Below are 20,687 nucleotides of genomic sequence, written 5' to 3' on the forward strand. Positions count from 1 at the left end.
TACCAGCTGTGTGGCCTTGGGCAACCACTTCACCATTGTGCCTCAGCTTTCCCACCTATAAAATGGACTTAATAATGGGCTATGATGAGACTGACAAGAATTAGTACCTGTAAAGTGCCTGGCACCCAGTAAATGTCAAATAAATGCTACCAATTACGATGATGACGACTAGTCTCCGGAAGCTGTTCGTGTCCACCAACAGTCTGAAAGCCCTCGGAGGGGCTTGACCAGCCTCCAGATGTGTGCCCAGCCTGGAGGGCTCCATGCCAGAGGGTGACTGCCGCTGCTCTGAGGCAAGGGGTTGGGGGTGAAGTTAAACAGGGCCGGGCGGGGCCGCCTAGTTAAGGAGGGCCTCTGCCCTCACAGGGGAGGGGCCTCTGTCTCTGAGCTTCTGGCTGTGCCTAGGGGCCTGTCTCAGGCCTGGAGGTCCAGCCAGTCTGGTGAGTTGGACAACTGATCCCGTGGGAGCCCGGGCTGCCTCCTTGGGCAGAAAGTGGAGTGAGAGAGCCTGGCCTGGCCGCTCCGCTTGGAAGCCCACCTGTGTGTGGGCACTCCACCTGCAAGCCCGTTCCTGGCCACCCGGCTCTCCGGTGCCTGGACTTTGTCTCGATCACCCAGGCAGAGGCTGGTCACAGGTGGCTGTGTTTGTTTTCACATGTGACAGGTGATGTGTTTCCTGAAAACACGGCTGACTCCAGGGACTGGCTTTTTGAACTCTTCACTATCTTATTTTTCAGCCTCAGATCTTGGGTGTGTGTGTGTGTGTGTGTGTGTGTGTGTGTGTGTGTGTGTGTGTGGTGTTGTTGTTGTTGCTGTTGTTGTTAAAACAAAAGGAGGAAAACAAAAGTAAAAGGAGACTCTGGGAGACAGAAAAATCGTGAGGCCACCAGCATGATTAGAATCTCAAGTTTCCTCCAAGACCTGGGTGTGAGTCTCAGCTCTGCTTCCTACTAGCTGGGTTGTGACCTTGAGCAAGGGAGTTATTAAACGTCCCAGAGCCCAATGTCTCATCTCTAACACAGGGACACTAGCAGGACCCCTGTCTCGTAGGATTGTTGGGGGACTGAGATAAGGTGCGTAAAGAGCTTTGGGGAAACTGTCAGTTGCTCAATATAAGTGAGCAAATCCCACCACCGCCGCCATCATGGCTTGGAAGAAACATACTCAGATCAGACCCTTCCAGGAATCATGGGATTTCAGAGCCCCAAGGACTCCTTTCTTCTTACTGATGAGAACTCGGGGCTCCATGAGGAGCAGCTCCTGACATATGATTCCACCCACGTGGGAAATAGGCTCCCATTCTCCTGAGGACTTAACACCCTGGAGCTGGGACTGACCCCTGGCAGCTGGGGGAAGACCAAGGGTACCAGAGAAATGTAGGCAGCAGCCACCCCTGGCCAGACTGTGGCAAAGGAGGGGCAGCACTTTATAGCTTGTATCATGCCATTCCCACCATGCCTCATTTCATCTAATACCCTACCCTTGGGATATCATTGTCCCCATTTAACAGAGAAAAAAACTGAGACTCAGAGGTTCAGTGGCTTGCCTGAGGTCACACAAGTAAGTGGCCAAACCCTGATTAAAACTCAGGTCTGGCCCTGGCTGGTGTGGCTCAGGTGACTGAGCATTGTCCCATGCACTGAGAGGTCGCTGGTTCAATTCCTGGTCAGAGCACATGCCTGGGTTGTGGGCTTAATCCCCAAGGGGGGGGGCATGCAAGAGGCAGCTGATAGATGGTTCTCACTCATCGATGTTACCCTCTCTCTCCCTCTCCCTTTCCCTCTCTCTCTAAAGACATCTCAGTGGACGTCCTCTGCTCAGAGTTTCCGACCTGCTGCCTATGGGAACGAGGTAGATGGTGGGGTCTGCCTACCCTACCCTTCCATACCTCTGTTTTCCTGCCTGGCCTCTTGCCCTCTCCCAGCTCTGAGGCCTGACTCTTAGCTTCCTGTCAGGAAGAAAAAGATCAGCCCCACCAAACCTAGCCAGGTGTTCCTTCAGTGTGCCTGATGAGGCTGACAGATGTGGCCTTTCCCAGCACATTTTGCTCCGAATCCCACGCAATGAGACTGGAGAGCCTTCAGCATCAAGAAGGGCTCCCCTCTGGCAGCGTGGGGAAGAGCACACACCTGGAGCCTTTCAGCCTCCCCATCTGGCCCTCACGCAACCAAAGACTCAAGTTGAGGCAGAGTCATTGCCTTTGGCCTCTCCTTCTCCATGCCTCCCTTTCTTGATGTTTTTGGTCTTCTCAGCGGGCTGCTTGGGCCCCATGCAGACCCTGCTCCCTCCCAACACTGGGTTCTAAGGCTCACACACTCAGGTCACAGTGCCAAACTGACCTACATTGGTCCCCATTTCTCAGATGAAGAGACTGTGGCCCAGAGAGTACCACAAATCCCTACCCTTATGGGGAAAGCGTGTGTTCAGTGTGTATGGTGGGGCAGGGAGGGGACTGGTTAGAGCTATCAGTACTTCCCAGCCAGTTTCACATCATGATACCCAGAGAGAAGTAACCATATTTGTTCAGTACACTGGGGTGACCGGCCGAGGGCAAAGGAGAATCTCAACACATCTGTAACCCATTTGGGCCTATCAGTTGGGAGGCCCTAACTTGAAGGGAAATTTAGGAAGATTTAAGACTGTCCAGGAGTCCCAGATTCCAGGGGCCCTGCAACCCAGAGGCTCTACAGGCCACAGCGGGAGGCAGAACAATGAACCAGGCCACACTATGAACTTGGAATTGAGAGAGACCTAATTCCACCACCGTCTCGTAGAGCTGTGTGACCTTTACCAAGTTGCCTACTTACTCTGAGCCTCATCTGTAAAATGGGATATCAAGGCTTGTCCAGGAAGATGGCATAATCCGCTGCCAAACCCCAGAATGTGAGTGTGACAGGGACAGAGGACTCTGGGAAGAGGTCATGTTGGACAGAGCCCCCTCCTCACACGTCAGGAGGAGAATATGCATAAAGGCTGCCCCTTGAGATGTGTGACACACGCAGGCTCCTATTAACTGCCCCAAAGGTTGCCATCACCCGAGAACTTGAAACAGAGGGAGAACTGATGAATGAAATGAAGACATATGAAGGCACCCCCATGGGGCCTGTTTCCTTCATCTTATCTCATTTAACCCCACCCCCTGCTGCCAGGTGACGAGCATGGCTTCATCGTCATGAAGCCATGGATGTTTTATAAGCAGGACCTCTGGGCTCTGGAAGGTGGCACTTATCCTGGTCACATGGAGACAGTGGCCAAGCTGAGCTTTGCACTCCAAACTCTCTGATGACTTCGGAGCCCAAGGGCCTCCCTGTTTTGTAATGCTGCTTCCCACGGACGGTCTGAGGGGCTGCGCTCCCAGGGGCTCCCGAGTGGATGCCCTCTGCTCAGAGTTTCCATTCACTGAATCCCCACTCTGGGTGGGCGCCTGAGCTGGACATAGAGAATGGATGCATGAGACCCATCTCTGTCCCCAGGAGTGCCCAGCAGAGGAGCAGACATGAAAACAAGCAATTATACACCAACGTAATCATAAAGTAGCATGGCGATCCCACCCAGCCTCCAGCTCTCCCTTTAATGACCCTATGAGGTAAGCATTATACAGTTGACGATACAGAGACTCAAGGACTAAGGCCCAAGGCCCAAGGTTACAGCCGATGGAGCTGAGGGTTGAAGCCCAACAGTCTAACCCAGAGCCCCTATGCTTTCCCGTCATGCTGTGCTGCCTGCAGAAAGTTATAAATGATAGGAACTAAAATAACCTAACCAAGGCCCAGCCTATGTTCATTGGCTTTTACAGCTCAGCCTCTAAACCCAACCAACTGAAGACATCCTGTGGCTGTACTAGGCACAGGTGCCTGATTGCAACCCACCCATGAGCCTGGCCAGCTGGGAGCGTGGCCAGAACTGGGGTTCCTAAGAGACTGAGGCTGGGTGTTGAGTGTGGGCCCTCAGCAGGGTAGTTAGGAAGAAGGAGGGGGACACTAATCAGGGACCCCACATAGTAGCAGGCTGGTAATTCAGCCACAATTCCCCAGGTACTGGGCTCAGGAAGGAAAAGACAGGGCTGCAGAGATGCCCCCTCCTTCAAGCAGCCTTCCCAGAACGTTCTCCTGCACAGACCCTCACCGAGCCCTGTCTGGCAGCCCCAGTCCTCTCCGCATGAGTACTGAGGGTGGGCATCCGATGGGTGTGGGTTCAAACAATGGCTCTGTCCTCCCCTAATTGTCACATAGCTTTTCTAAGCCTCAGTTCCTTTATCTGTAAAATGGGCTAGAACTTCCTACCTCCCAAGGCTGCAGTTCTCCACACCCCACTTTGGCATTAGGGGTACCCTGTTTCTGAGGACATCTCTCAAGTCTCTCCCTCTCACACCCCGAGAGCCTCTGAACATGCAGTGTCCAGGGCAACCTCACCCAGCACACCCTCCCCATGGCGGGCAGCCGCTCCAGGGAGGCGTGGCCCAGAGGAATCAACTGCAGGGTCCCAGGCCTCTGAGCATAGGGTGAAGGGCCACAGCATCCACACGGTGCAAAAAGCCCAAACCCCAAGTCCCAGGCAGGCTGATGGCCATTTAACCAGACACCTGGCAGTGGGGGCAGGAAAAGGATAACAGGTCGGGGCTCCCTACCTCAGGGGAGACAGCCCTGGGCTCTCAGGTCCCCTGGGATTCCGGGGAGCTGGGCCTGGACTCTGCTGGTGGCCTCAGGCCTCAGCATCTGCTAGACCCTCCTGAGATGCTCTAGATCCAGGGGGAAACTGAGGGGGGTGGGAGGGCATTGGTGGGGGGTAAAAAGAGAGGGGAAGATGGGAAGGAGTGAGTAAGTGAGGCAGAGACAAAGAGATAAGAGAATGTGACAAAGAGACAAAGACAAACAGAGAAGGACAGGAGGACAGGGAGAAACAGATCCCACGTGCAGGAACCTCACGCATCCAGGCCCTCTGGTCTCCATGGAAAGCCCCCAGGGAAGCCTGAGGCAAAACCTGCTCAGGAATGCAGCCCTGCTGACCCAGGCAAAGCCCCACCCTGGGAGCCAGCCCAGCCCAGGTCCGCCTCCCAGACCACCCCAAATGCTCACTCTCATCCTTCTGTAGCCAGGAGAAGTGGCCTCCTTGAGGGACCAGGACCCTCTGGTCTTACCCACAACACCCTTCCCCCACCAGCCATCAATAGTGGCCCAGCCCCTCTGCAGCCCATTCTTCTCAGCCCTGGCCTCTCCCAGATCCTGTGAGCGCTGGGCAGTGCCTAGGAAGGAGATCCCCTCCCTCTCGGAGATTCCAGAGAAGGCTGGGCTTTCCCAGGAACTACTGGAGTAATTCACAGGCACCAAGGGAGCTGAAGCAGGGAGAGGGGCTTGCCCTCAGCCAGCAGCAGCCACGCCAAAATGAGCACCGAGGTCCCAAGTGCCCCATGGAATCCCCCAGAACTGGAGCCCTCAGGGCCCTGGGGAGGAAAGAAGAAAGGGGCCCTGCCCAGCCAGTTCTACCTTGTCATCCCGCCCCTTCCCTAAACCTCAGCTTCCCTATCTGTGCAATGGGGGAGGTCCCTGTGCCAGCCCCCAGAGCAGAGTGGGCATCTAGGACCCTCCACCCTGGAGATCTAGGTCTCTGCCACCCTCACCTCCTCTCAACCCATTTCCTACTCCTCAAGGGCATTCCCCTGGGAGACATTTAGCCAAGAATGTGAGCACCTGCTGAGAGTGGGGGACTGGGGGCGGTGGAGAGGTCATGAGGCCCAGCTGTGGGCCTTGGATGCCTCCCCCACATCCCAGCTCCTTTGGTCCAAGACCCCTCCTGTCACTCTGGACCAGGGGACTCTGCCTTGGAGTTTGGGGTGGAAAGCCCCTTTGGGCTGTGACCTCGGGCAAGCAGGTCGCCCCAGGACCTTCCCTCTCTGGGATAACAACAGTTCATTCTTCCCTTACAGGGAGGTGTAAGGTTTGAGGAACAAAAATGCTCAATAAAGGGAAGTGAGGTGATTATTATCACTGTGAGAGGTTCTGGGCCATAGTCAGTTGGGAGGAGGGGGTGTACAGACAGACAGACAGAAATGGAGCCTGCCGGTGTGGCTCAGTGATTGAGCGTCAACCTATGAACCAGGAGGTCACGGTTCAATTCCCAGTCAGGGCACATACCTGGGTTGCAGGCTCGATCCCCAGTGGGAGGCGTGCAGGAGGCAGCCGATCAATGATTCTCTCTCATCATTAATGTTTCTCTCTCCCCTTCTCCCTTCCTCTCTGAAATCAATAAAAATATATGAAAAAGAAATGGAAAGGAAATGTGCTCAGTGCTCTAGGATGTGGTCTGGCATAGGGTCCCAGGGGTTAGCACAGGGACCTGTGGTGACAACGCCTTGGTCTCAGAGTGTCAGGCAGGGCCTCAGGCCTGGGTCCCCAGGCTGCACACGATAAAGAAGCTCAGACAAGCTGCTTTCCCAGGGGGAGGGCCCAGCATGCAGGGCCCAAAGCCAAGAACACAACAGCCTGGTGAGCCTCCGGGTGTCCGGAGGGAAAGTAGACTGTTTGCTTTGCAGCAGGAAAATGGATATGTAAATGAACCACTACTGGCAGCCAGGCTCCTGGGCGGGGCACTCAGAGCTTCAGGTCACCTGGATGGCCACTCTCATTCACGCAGTCTACCAGGGAGCCCCGTGTGATCCTGAGAACACAGGACATATACAATCCCATCCCACGGATCTGGAAACTGAGGCTCAGGGAGATACTGTGCCCAAGGCCACAGCTTGGAACTGGCTGCTTGGAGCTGATTCTGGGCCTCGGCCCAATCCTTCCCCCATTACTGGACTAGAACACCCCTAACTAAGGCAGATAGAGTTCAGGTCTCAGACGAGGCCCAAGCAGACACCCCACTCAAGGGGGTTAGGTGGGTGGAGGTGGAATGAAGATGACGGCAGGGAAGGGGAGGGGTCGGCATTTCCTGAGCTCCTGGAATCCACTGGATGTCAGCGGCAGGTGTTTTGCGTGGTTTATCTTATGCAAGCCTTCCAAGAGGTCAGTGAGGCGCGTAACTTCATTTTCAGGAGAAGGAAACCAAGAGTCAGAGAAGATAAGTGACTTGCTCAGGGTCACAAAATATGAGAGTCACAGGTCTGAGGCTGACCCTGAAGTCATCAGCTGTCCCCAGACCATGCAGAGCCAGTGCCCTGAGTTCTGCCAGCCTGGGAGACCCCACAGGGGTCTTGAAGCCCCAGCAGCCACAGCCCTTGCTCTCACGGCCTCATTGGGGAGTTACTGACCCAGTGAGCCAACTCACCCACGGGACAGACCAGAGAGAGTTGAGTTGGCTTGGCCGGAGTACCAAGGCTTTCCCAGGGGAACTGGGCCTGAAAGAATGAGGAAGACTCCATCTGGTCAGGAGATGCGGAGGAGGGGAGGACAGTGAGTCAGAACCACAGGACCTGGGCACCGATGTCTGAGTCTGGAAAATTCTGTGTATTTGGAGGACAGGTACAGGTCCCAGGGGAAGCCAGGGGCTGAGGTGGGAGCGGGGAGAGGGGACAAACCCAACTTCCCCCTCACTACCAGGGGTCTCAAATGCCCAGGTCTGGGCAGGAGGTAGGAACAGGGACAGCCTGGACCACCTGATCTTGCCTCCCCAGGTTCTGGCCCAGAGCAAGAATCTCAGGATACCCTTTCTTAGAAATCTGGGCCCCTTGCACTCAACATTTCCCCCCACCCCCCAGCTCAAATAAGAGCCCTGGGATCCCTAATCCTGTGGCTGAGAATAGAGAGGAGCCCAGGATTCTCCCTCCTCACTTAGGGGCAGGGTGTGGTGAGGGACCAAGCTCAGGATGGAGAGCAAAGAAAACATGGTTTAAATCCTGGCTCCAGCACCTCCTTAGCTGTAGGATCCTGGGCATCTCACTCACAGCCTCTGTCATCATCTATAAGATGGGCTCAGTAATAACACCCTCCCTGCCTAGTTCACAAGGTGCTGGGAGGCTTTTAGGACTAAGAATGTGAGAAAATGTCCATGGCTAAAAGCTATAAAGCGTAAGGTATCATTATGAGAGATGAGGATTTGGAGGCCTCAAGCTTGGGAGTGACTTGCCCAAGGTCACGCAGACAGGTGGTGGCAGAGCTTGGCTTTAACTGGGTCTCCTGATGGCTAGGCCAGGGCTCTCCCACTGCAAGACCCCAAATCCCAGGGAGCCGTGCCCCTGGGGCTGACCCCCTTTGCATGGGTGGTGGCCTCCCCACGTCCCAGCTCCTTTGGTCCCAGGCTTGCTGCCACTCTGGACCAGGGACCCCGCCTTGGAGTTTGGGGGTGAAGGCCCAGTTCTGCCCCTTTTATAAGTAGTTTCAGCTCCAGGACCCTCCGTTTCCTCATCAGTAAATGAGGGCTGATAATAACCTCTGCTTGGGGGTCTGGTGGGAGGCTGGCCTGACATCATGGCTGCCAAGTGCCCAGGGCAGGGTCTGGCACACATTAGATGCTCCAGAGAGGAGGGTTCTCTCCTCGCCCTCAGCTCTGCCTGCTAGGCGCTCCCAGGCTTGGCAGGAGCAACTTTCCATTCCCTGGGAAAACTTGGCCGGAACTATAACAGGGAACATACACTGGCAGGAGGACACTAGATCTTGGAAGAAGATCACATTACTGAATGGCTAGCGGGGCGGGAGGGAGGTAAAAAGTAGAGCAAGACCCAGGCTCAGAGACAGTGTAGGGGAACCTGCCTTCCCAGCCCCCGCACTTGGGGTCCCCTGGGGAAGCACAGTGTTCAAGGAAGGTACCCCCACTCCTCCACTGGAGCCGCACAGAATAAGCCCGGAGTTGGGGAGGATGGTGGGGGTGGGTGGGGGGAGGCATAGGGAGGAGACAAGGCCAGGGGTCCTGTATCAGTGGTCCTGCTGCCTTTGAGGGCACACCCTCAGACACATCAGGTCCCCTGCCAGAGCCTCAGTTTTCCTTTCTGTAAAATAGGGACAGTGATAATCGTCTTATCCTCCTGCTCATACATATATACAGAGCACACACTGGTGAGGGTGATGAGGTGGGGGCAGGGGAAGGTGAGTTCAGGCCTCACATGAGGCTTTACCAAATAGGGCACGGTTCCTGCTGTCCGCAGCACCAGGAGCTGAAACTCACCACACTGCCCCCACGCGCCCCATTCCACTTCTCCGTTGGTTCTCAAAGTGTGGTGCCCAGACCAGCAGCAGCTCCGGGGAACATGTCAGCTATGCACATTCTCAGGCCGCTCCCCAACCCCCCACAAGACCAACACAATCAGAAGCCCTGGGGGTACAATCTGCTTTAACAAATGCTCCAGGAGACTGGCATCTGTCAGTTTGAGAAGCACTGCATGACCCCATGATCCATGACCCACTTCTACTCCAGATAAACGTCCTCCCACAGCCTCATCTCCCCATTCCCTGGCTCCTGGAAGGCTGCTGGGGAAGCAGTCACCATGGAGAGAGGTCATTAAACAGTAAAGAGAGCCCATAATTAGTTAATGATACCACTGGCTCTTGGAGAGGGGTCAAAAGTCAGACTACCGTTGAGAAAAAGCTCCCCCGTATCTGTCTGTCTTACACACACACACACACACACACACACACACACACACACACACACACAGCAAGAGCTTGTCCCCTTGTTTCTGTGGGCCTGCTAACCAGCACTGAGGGGCACTGTCTGTCCCTCCCCCCAGGGGGACTGGAGCTAAATTTGGGGGTACGTTCTGGTGGGTGTCAGGGAAAGGGCTTTTCCCTGAGAAGCTGGCCCTCAGACCTTGAGTTTAAAAACCACCTGACTGGAAAGCCACTTTGAGGAATTCACTCCATGGTTGGTGAGCACAAAGTATATGTCTGGACAAGGTGACCACAGTAGCAACGTGGACAGTAATAAAAGATGCAAACCGGCCTACACGTGCAACAGCAGGAGAGCGCTAAACTGGGTCACAGTAGGTCCCTGTGGCACAACGCCATGGACAGAGAAGCATGCCGTGGAAGAGGATTGAATAATGTGGAAAAATCCTCCCTTAAATGTTAACTGAAATGCCACAGCACAGGAAGTAGTTCATATGGTATGCTCCCAAACGCGCGTGCGTGTGTGTGTGTGTGTGTGTTGTGTGTGTTTGCACTACTTATCCCTGAACGGTTATTTCCTTCTTTGCATCTGTTCTTCACCTGGAAAATTTCTCCACAGAAACCATTTCTCCAATAATTTAGAAAGTTATTCTCTAAGTGCCCATTTGGTTCAGATGGAGATGACTTCTTCTTCTTCTTTTTTTTTTTTTTTTTTTTTTTTTAACAGAAACATCTCTTTTGTACATCAGAGTCACTGGCCTGGGGTGGCCCTGATTACAAGGGAGACTTGGTCCTCTCAGAGAATATCCCACACCCCATATGGTCCCAACAAGAATGATCAGGATCGACGAGTGGAAGCGAAGGGAGGGTGGGTTTGCTCAAATTCTATACCGTATTTTTAAAGAATGAGATCTGTCCAGAGAGAAAAGGTACCGAATTCTCCAAGCCTTGAGGTATTCTCCAAGCAAAACACTGGATGTTTTCCATGGGATCAGACTGCGTCGGTGGGTTCACTCAATGAACTACAGAGCTACTCACAAAACCACAATCCTGTGAGTCTAGTCACAAGCACCCAACGTGGCCTTCCACTCTAAGGCCAAGAGCACCCAGGTGGAGGCTGGGGCTCGCACATTCTGATCAAGGACCAAATCGGCAGAGACCCAAGGCCCTCCTAACCCCCAGAGCTCCCAACAGCCTTGGGAATCTCCACTCCAGATCAGGACCTCACCCTGTGCCATTTCCCCAAAGGAGTGGCAGGAGCAGCCTTTGTTCATCATTATCATCCTCATCAGCTTCTGGCTTGGAGGGAGGATGCATTCTGAGCTGGGCCCCTCACTAAGCAATTCACCCACACTAATTGTCTCATTTAACCCTCATGCGAGCCTCCAAGAGAGGTGCCATTATCATTCTCCATTTCATGGTAATGAACCAAAGCTCTGAGAGATTGCAAAACTTGCCCAAAGGTGAGCAGATAGTGAGAGGAAGAGCTGGGCCATACCTAGGTCTGGCCAATGGCAAGTCCCAAAAAGCCAGAAAGAAGCCCAAGCTGTGAGGACAGCCCCAGGGGTTCCCTACATGCAGCTTGCACCCCTCTACCGCTTCTGGGGATTTCTGATATGCACAAAGTTTGATAAACACGATACCATGTTATACAGTCTTCTGGAAAAACAAAACAAAAACCCTCTGCTGAACCCTGCCTGGACAAAGTGTGGGGCAGAGAAAAAGGGAACCTGAGAAGCTTTTTTGGGGGAAAAAAAGTAGACGACACATCCTTCCTGTCCCAGTTACATTTCTGCTGCATATTCAGAGAGGCCAGAGGTCAGGGAGGTCAAGTGACCTAAAGCCTTCCCACTCATTCCCTTGCCACAGAACCTCCTAGGAACCAAGGCTCCTCACTCCCCATCAGTTTCTATTTCCTCTATTCGGGGTGTCTCATCAGGTCCCATTGCAACAACATTCTAATAGTCCATCTCCTAAGACAGTGAGTCAGGTCCCATTGCAACAACATTCTAATATTCCATCTCCTAAGACAGTGAGTGGGAGAGTGATTTTCCAGCTGTAGTAGTAGAATTGCTCATTGTTATCATTATCAGCAGCGACAAATGAGCACTTACTGAGTGCCCACTGCATACCCGGCATCGTTCAACGTGCCTTATATTTATGAGGGGAACACATATTCCCCTCTACTTTTTTTCGTTGACCTGGAACCTCTGCAGGGAGAACACCTCTGGCCTCGCCTCGCCCCGCCCCCTTAACGCCAGGACCAGCAGTGGCTTATCTGATTGGTTCGTCTGGAAGGCACACTGGGCATGCTCAGTGGGCCCACCTCCTGCGAGCTGAGCTGCCTGCTGGAGCGTTCCACCACCTGAGCTCCTCTCTGCTGCTACCACCTGCTTCTGCTGTGAGGCTGGCACCCGTCCAGCGCCGCCTGGGACTGGACGGACGGGTAACTCTGCCAGTGCCAGGGAAGGCGGCTAGCAAGCCCTCTGGGTCCCGGATCTCCAGCCACGGTCTCTGGCTGGCCTTCTCAACAATGACGCTGACGGTTGGCACTCCATCTTTGCCAACTGTTTTCTTTTCGCTTGCTTCCAAATTCAGGAGGAAAAAGGGGGTTCCTTCGGAAACCGCAATACATTTAAGCTCCTTTAGCGCTCACAGCACCTCCCTGAATGAAGTATTATTATTTCCCCCAGTTTTGACCTGAGGAAATTAAGTCTCTTGGTGTCAAGGACTGTTGAAAAGCTTGTTGAAAAGTTTTCTAAACAAACACCAAGCAGTACTCGGGGCGTGTCCACCACAATGGAAACTGGTGAAACTCCCATCCATATCACACGCTTATCTCCCAGGATCTGAGGCCCATGGCCAAAGCCACTCCCTCCATAGACATTCCCTCGTCTTTTGCAGCTTGACAAACTGATATTCATTGCAAACCCCACCCCCTTTTGAAAAAAAATATGCTTAACTAACAAAAAGCTCAATGTGATCCCAAGTTCATATAATACATTTCTGTGTAACTATGTATAATAAGACTTTTGATCACTTTATTGTTTCTTCTTAAGCATAAAAGTAATATGGGCTCACTACAGAAGATTCAGAAAGTAGGGGAAAATAAAAATAAAAAGTCTGTAATCTGATCTCTATAATCTCACAGTTGTGTGTATATTTAAATGGATTCATCTACTTGTTGAGTACAGTTGTGGGGGCTGGGACAGCTCTGCCATTCTGTGTCCGTCATGTCTCCATGGCAGTGCCAGGACCTGCCCACCTACAGAATGACTGCAGAATGGGCCAAGCACCCAGAAGTCCCTTCGAGAATAAAACCCTGCAGATGCCCACTGTGACATCACATGGGCCTCTCTTACAAACACCAAGAGCAGCAGCAGCGTTATAATTTTGTAGCCCAAGAAGGGCTGTAACTTGTCCAAGGTCACATGGCAAGGGAAGGATGAGCTGGTCTGAGAACCCAGGTCTCCTGATCCTCAGACTCAAGCTATTCACCAAGTTTTTCTGCCCCCAGAGACTTAAATCCTGCTTCCTATTAATAATAGCCAGCCTACCAAAACCAGCTCGTACCCATATAGCACGTGCTCTGTGCCAGGCACACTTCATAAATGCTTCGCGTACATGAATTCATACCGTTCTCAAACTGCGCTGTGAGGCAAGTATATTACCATCTCAATTTCAGATGCTGAGACGGATGCACAGAAAGGTCAAAACACTTGCCGAAAGTCACGCCCAGCAGCTAAATAGCAGAGGCGGGAATCATTTATAGGCAGCTTGGTTCCAGAGTTCGTGACATTGCCATGGTTCCTTCCCCCGCTCTCCTGGGCCAAGGCCAGCTGGACCCCAGGCAGGCTTCTGGAGCACTTGCTGCCTGAAGAGCAAGAGAGCCAGCCTAGGGGGTCACCTCCCTGACAAAGGCCACTCTGCACCTTCCCAGCAGAGGCCAGACCCGAAGCCAGGCTTCCTCAAGCCCAGCCTCCAGCACTCCGTCAACTTCTCTGCATTGGCTCTGTGAGCCCAGGTCTAGATTCTCAACAACTTCCAACCCGGATCACTTTTCACACACGTGGGAAAGCCAGGGGTGGCGCCCCAAGAAGGGGCAGGAGCCCCCACTACCGGGAAAGAAGACAAGGGAGAGTGGAGGTGCTTCCCAGAGCTTCCCACTTGGTGGTCTGGAGGGAGAATATCAGGGGTGGACTTCTTGGAGGAATGGGCCTCCCATTCCCCCAACCCTGAGCCCGTGCCCTCACAGGGCAGTAGCACCTTCCGCAAATAACTGCTGAGTTGAAGGTGCCTTCTCTGGCTGAGTCAGGGTTCACTATGGGCCAGAGTGACCCCTCAACAGGCTGAGTCTGGAGGAAGTCTGGTTGTTCCCCTCTCAGGAGGCCAAAGGCCAGGCCTCACAAGGGAAACTGAAATGCCAACCGAGCAATCCCAGGCCAGCAGACCATTCCCACCTCCCTGGACCCAGGTTCCAGGAACGGGGAGGGCAGGTCTGAAGGGCAAGGCAGGGCACTCAGACCCCGCTTCCAGGCTTTGCCTTTGCCCAGGAGTCGCCAAGGATCTGGCACCGAGCTGGGTCCTGCTGGGCTGCCCCAGGGAGAATCACTTATTCATTCAACCATCATTTCCCGACTGCCTGCTGTGTGCCAGGCCTTGAGCCAGAAGTCAAGGATACACAGACGGGCAGGCAGTCCCGGCCTGGGGGCTTCACGGAGACACTCAGTATGCCAAAACACAGCAGCAAAGAGCAAAGTACTGTGTGTACATAAGCACACAGGAAGAGGGTTGGGGAAAGTCTGCCACTGACGTTCAGACCTACTTCCCCTCAGGAAGCGTAGAGTCATGTTGGGGAGTCCCAGACACCACCAGGAAGAGCCGGGCAGCACCACTCAGCTGGATACGACACATGTTGGGGAGCACAGAGGGCCCGTGCCATGGGTAGGTGCTCCAGGCAATAATCCTGGAGACGCCAGAAGCAGGCTGGTCCGAGCTTTGAAAGATGGGCCGGGGGCAGAAAAGAAGAACAGCTCTCCTTGATGGAGTTCTCACTGTGTGCTAGGTATAAAACTGCTAAGCTTCATGAACGTGTTTTTTCTCACGTTCCCCTGTGAGGTAGTTACCATTATTATCCCCAATTCTCAGATTCAGAAACTGAGGCTCAGAAAGAGTCACATAGCGAGGAACGAGCAGGGTCAAGATTGTGGCTCCAAGTCCAACTCTTCACCACCATGCTACCCCATGGACCTAAGTGGCAGGCAGGCAGGAGGTAGGTGAGGGTGCTTCCAGTGGAGGAATAAGCAAGGGTGAGGAAGGGGGGACTGGTTATTGTATGTTTGAAAGGAGCCTTCCACTCTGCATGGAGAGCCTGTGTTGTGTACGTGTGTGTCTGCGCAGGCACACATGCACGCGCATGCGTGTGTGCACATGAACCCTACTTTACACGGGACAGATCCTGGCTTTAGAACCCTCTGAGAGCCAAGTAGAGTATAGGCCATTAGCAGAGCAGTGAAGGGAAGCCCGGAGAGGAGAAGGCACTTATGGGAGGTCACACTGCCTGTAAACTGAGGACTTGGAACAGTGGTTCTCAACCTTCTGGCCCTTTAAATACAGCTCCTCATGTTGTGACCCAACCATAAAATTATTTTCATTGCTACTTCATAACTGTAATGTTGCTACTGTTATGAATCATAATGTAAATATCTGATATGCAGGGTGGTCTTAGGCGACCCCTGTGAAAGGGTCATTCGACCGCCAAAGGGGTCGTGACCCACAGGTTGAGAACCACTGACTTGGAATGAACTTCATGAACCAGACTACAGGCCTCTTCCCTCCCCTCAGCTGCTTCTGTGTGTCAGAACAGAGTGAATCAGCTGCGGACAGGAAAACCATGGTGTAGGGGGAACCCCAGGAGTGAGGCAGGAACCAGCCAGAAACCCAGACACCAACTGGGTCTGCTCACAGGCAGCATCAGGGCGCAGGGAAGAGGGAAGCGACATGTCCCATACACTTATGTTTACCTCTGGACTTCCCTCCTGGCTCCTTGGATTGGGGCTTGGAGGAGGGGAAGTGGTGGGCAGGGCAGTTCCTTCAGAGATTAAACCAGCTCTTCACCCTTGGCCCCCGCCTTGTCCCAAGAAGGGGCCCAGACTCTTCCCTCCCTCCTGCCTCCCCCAGAGTCAACTCCTGAGGGTTTGACGCACTTGATTACATCATAACCGCCCCCTCTGATCTTCCCAGGGGTGGAGGAAGTGGGTTTAACAGTTTGGAGCAAGGGGTCAAAGCTAAGCCAAAACCAGGGGGTGCCAGCTGACCCCAGAAGCTTCAAATCCAAAGGAGAGCTCAAGGCTTGGGTCTGCTGGGCCCTGTGACAGGATGGCCTTCTGAACCTCAGGGAAAATGGGTTGGGCCCAGGGTTGGAGGTGGAGGGTAAATGGGGAGGAGAAGCTTCCATTCTGTGGCTTAAGAGTCTGAGGCCTCAAGAGAGAGGGGACTGCCCCACATGGCAGAAACTACAGAGGAGCCTGGAGGAACCAAAATCCACCTCCACACATAGGAAATTTGTGCCCCCACTGGCTGACCTCTGACCCAGGCCCTCCCCGGGCTCGGGCTATGAGGGGGAGAGCCACAGGCATTTCTCCCCATCTCCCCTGCTCCCAAGCCCACTGCTGACTGGCTAAAGCTCTGCCACTTGGCCCAGGTGCCTCCCAACATGGCAAACACGGGGCCTCCTTGGGTGGCTCCTCTCTATCACTCTGTAGCACTCACCACCCTCCCCAGCACCTCCTGAGCCCCTGCTATGCACCAGGACCTCGCCTGGGTGGAGACAGAAAGAAACACAGGGACACTCACATTTCCCATGTCACCTGGGTCCCTCTCACTCCTCTGATGGTGCCTTTTCTATCCCCCAGCCGCAGACATCCCCAAACCTCCCCGGGCCCCTCCTTCCCTGTCACCACAGCCATCAGTTCATTATCCCTTGACCGCTGGGCCACCCACTCCAGCATATCTGGCAGACTGCCTTTCCTCAAGTGCCACTCCGACTGTGTCACTCCCGTGCTCAAAAACCTCCAGTGGCTCTCACTTTCTACAAATCAAATCCAAATACCTCACCTTGGCATTCAAGGCCCTCCACCAGTTGACCCAACCTACCATTCCCCCTTCATATCCCTGCACAGTCCCAACTCTTCAGCCGGGCTGATCAGCCCAGAAGTTTCTGTAAATCTCCCTGAACACTCTGACCTCCTTGCCTCTGACTAGACATTTTCCGCTGCCCAAACACTGTCTTCCTTGCGGCTGCGGAAACCCTCCCAATCCGCCAGGCCCACCCGAACTCCACCTCTTCCATGAAGCTTTCCTAACGATCCCTCTAGTCCTTTTTTCATTTATCTCCTTGTCTAACTTCCTCCCCAGACTGTAAGCAACTAAGGATGGGATCAGTGTGTCACGGTTGGTCATTCATCATGTGGGGAAGAGAGTGGTGCATAGGACTTTCCAGTCGATGTTTACTAAGCATCTCCCCCAACAAGCACCACTTAATGACTGCTCCCCCCGCCACCAGACCAAACTCCAACCTGATGTCACCCAACTGCTCAGAGAAGGGGAGTCTGTAGCCCCAAGTTGATTCAAGCCGAATCTGGACTTGGGAGCCCAGGTAGAAAGCCCTGCTCAAGTCTCACCAACTCTAAGAAGTGCCCTCATTTCCTGCCCTGCTTTCTCCAGTGTCTCACCGCTAAGCACCACATCCACCCCATACTTTCTCTCTCTCTCTCTCTCTCTCTCTCTCGCTCTCGCTCTCACTCTCGCTCTCGCTCTAGCTCTCCTCATTTAGTGCAGCCTTCAATCAGACTTTGCCCCATTGTATTTCCCAGCTGGTTCTAAAGTGTAGGGCTCATCTCCCCAAGAGATGCTGGGAGCCGGCATACAGCATTCCCAGTCTCCTCCGGTGCCCATCTCTGATCAAACAGATAACAGTCCACACTGCCCATACCTCCACCCAAGCCCACCGTGCAGTAGAAGAGCTGGATTCCAGTCACCAGAGCAGTACAGACCCGTGAAGTCTCATCTGGCCTGGAGCCCTGGGTCTGAGTTACCCTCTCCCCAAGGACCATGGTGGGGTTGGGGAGTCCTCACCGTCAGCAGCTCAAAGTGAGGGCAGAGACCAGGTCTGGCTAGGTCACCTCTGAAACAACACCTCATATATAGTAGGTGCTCAGAACACATTTTTGTGTTTATTTAACTGGACACCCACCTCAAGCAATATTACAGAAAACTCAGCCACTCCATCCTGAAATGAACAGTGATGCTGGTGGCAGGTGGCAATTTCTGGCTCACACAGGGTCAGAAGGGGATGCAGCCAATCTGTGACCCTCCAAAACCTAGCTCATTCCCAGGCAGGAAGCCAGTCCACCACCTGCCCATCCACATCAGAGCAGCTGGCATGTAGCGAGGCCTCACTGAGCGCCTGGCGCCTTGATGAGCACTGTATCCACACGATTCCATTAAGTCCTCGCTACTACCATTGGGTGCTGTCATCACCCCCATTTTACAGATGAGGAACCTGAAGCTCACAGGGGAGTGGAATCCAAGTCAGTTTGGTCCCAAAGCCCGAGCCCCTGACCACTGATTTAGGCTGCCCAACTACCACGGCCCTGGCACAAGCACCAAGGACAGAAACCTCCAGAACCAGGAACTAACCTAATCCCAGGGCATGCAGCCAGAACCCCAGGCCCTGGGCTTGACCTGGGTCCAAAGTTTGGCCGGGTTTCCCCTTATCTTTCCTATTCACCAGATGAGAACTTGTCCCCTGCTTTTTGCCCTGGGCCCCCCAGGCCAACTCACTTGGAAAAAAGCCCTAGGAGGTGGACAAAAGCCCCCTTGAGTTTCTGGCCCAAAGTCATACTGGGCTCTCCGAGTTGCGGAGGTGGGGAGGGGAGACTGAAAGTTCTCTGACTTGGGCTCTGCTCCCTCTGGGCTTGTGGGTTCAAACCCCATCTGAGTAATTAGTGTGGCCTTTGAAGCAATTCGCTTCACGCTCCCAGAGAGGTTGCTCTGCTTTGTGCCACTCGGCAGGCAGAAAACTGCGTCTGAGCCACGCGATTTGAATGTCTGTTGCTGAACTGCACTTGGCTCTCACCTGCCAGCCCTCACCTTCCGGGGTTGTAGTGAGAAAGGGCAACGGGACCATGAAGTTCAGCTGGTTCAACCTCCTTTTTACTGGAACCCGAGAGGTCTAGAGCCCAGGGGAGGGATGTGCTGAAGACACACAGCTGGTGCATGGCGGAGCTGGAGAACTGGGGTTCAGGATTCCGGAACTTAAGCTCCTTCTCACCCACCAGCTGCCTTCGTGGCCGGACCTGTCACTTGTTCCGAGAAAGCTGCCCAAGCGCGCTCGGGAAGTGGTGGCGAAAACTAACTTTGCCACCGGCCAGCACCCTCCGGCCCCCCTGCCCCCCTGCCCCTTCTTACCTGCTTTTTGTTCGGCGCAGCAAGCCTGGGGTCGCGCGATCGCAACCCTGTCAGCGTCCGACTGTGCAGAGCAGGACTCACCCACTCCCCGCGGAGAAAGCAGAAGCCTCGGCCAAGCCCCGCCCCCGCCTAGGACACGCCCCGGACACGCCCCCTGCTTTCCCCGACGCCAGTTCGCCGGCCCCGCCCCCGGGCGCTGCTGGATAGTAGCCCGGCTGCAAGCCAGATCAGGCTCCGCCCACACGGCCTCCCGGACTCCGAACTGGCCAGCCCCGCCCTGGGCCCTGCTGGGGGTGGGGCCCCGCCCCTTTCCCCGCCCCTTTCCCCCGACTCGCTGCGGCCGCCCAATCGACACCGCTAGCCCCGCCCCCAGACGCAGAGGCTGAGCCCCGCCCCCGGGCCCGCCCCCGCAGCTCGGTCCTCTGTGCCCCTCCAGCTTCCAGGCCCGGGATGCAGCCTGACTCCCCGCCTGGCGGGGCTCCGCGCTCGAGCCCTGCAGGGCGGGAAGCCCCACTCACAGAGCTACCTAACGGCCTGCCGCTCCTCGCCTTCCCCGTCCTACCCTGGCCCCCGCCCCGCTAGGATGAGGCCACACCCCAGGCACGCCCCCCCTTCCTCCGCGCCTACCTAATTCTGTCCGGCCCTGCCAACCCAAACCCCGGCGGGCGGGCGGGCGAGCCTCCGGCCCCCACCCTGGCATCCCAGGGCGGGTGTATCCGGGTGCGACCGGTGAACCGTGTGGGAGCGGTTTGCGTTCCAAGCCCGAACCTCTATCAGGAGGCGGCTTGGGCCCAAGCACTGTTTGAAAATACTAACAGCTACCACTGATTGAACTCTCGCCAGGGGCCGGGCTCTATGCCAAGCGCTGTAAAAACGACTGGCTCTTGAATTTGCACAACTCTATATAGATATTGCGCCCATTTTACCCAAGAGCAGCCTGAAGCCGAGGGAAGGGAAGTCGTGGAGGTGTGAGAGGGATCCAGCCCCAAGCCCTGAATCACAGGCTTGATGCTGCCCCAGCTTGCCTGGACCGGCTGGCCCCTGGGGTAGTGGCCTGGCCCAGCCAGATGTTGGGGCAATGCCCAACAGGCTGACTGAGGTGAGGGAGGAGGCGTGGGTTGATGGGGGGGGGGGGTAAGAGGGTTTGTCGGCCAGAGCCCTCAGAAGGTGACTTTCTCCCTAGAGAAGAAATGGCCCAGAATTACGATGGGCTGCCGAAGATCTCCAGATGGCTGTGGTGCCCCCACCTGCATTCCAGCCCTCTGCACTCTCAGACCCCAGGGACCAGCCTCAGGAAGGTTACCCGCAGGTTACTGACCAGGGCCATTTACTTGCGCAGTTGACAAAGCTCTTCCCTTCCCATTATCTCATTGGAATCTCCTGAGGACGTCATCTGCATGGGTGGAGTAGGAAACTGGATCTCAGCCAGCATGATCCTTCCCAGAAAAAGGTCCTTGCACCCACCGCAGCAGCACCTGGGAACTTGCTGGGTATGAGTGTTTTGGGGCTCCATGCCAGCCCTACTGAATGAGGAATTCTGGGGGAGGAGCCTCGCAATTTGTTTTAACAAGGTCTCGAGGTGATTTTGAATCCCACTCAGGTTTGAGAAGAAGTTAGGGTGGTCGGACAATCATACAGACCAGACAGCCTCCTGGGAACCTTGTGGCCCAGGGCAGG

At 54.7% G+C, this 20,687-nt stretch overlaps 1 protein-coding gene across 2 annotated transcripts in view; it reads right to left on the reverse strand.

Annotated features, from left to right (window-relative positions):
- CD82 (CD82 molecule) overlaps positions 1-19,142 on the reverse strand; it is a 51,764-nt gene extending 32,622 nt beyond the window's left edge. For both annotated transcript variants that reach the window (XM_059709594.1, XM_059709595.1), the window contains exon 1: positions 19,011-19,142. The gene's annotated coding sequence lies outside the window, so the exon portion shown is untranslated. The remainder of the gene's footprint in view (positions 1-19,010) is intronic.
- Between the last annotated feature and the right edge of the window lie 1,545 nt (positions 19,143-20,687).

This window comes from Myotis daubentonii, chromosome 9, assembly GCF_963259705.1.
Source record: "Myotis daubentonii chromosome 9, mMyoDau2.1, whole genome shotgun sequence".
Taxonomy (NCBI): Eukaryota; Metazoa; Chordata; class Mammalia; order Chiroptera; family Vespertilionidae; genus Myotis; species Myotis daubentonii.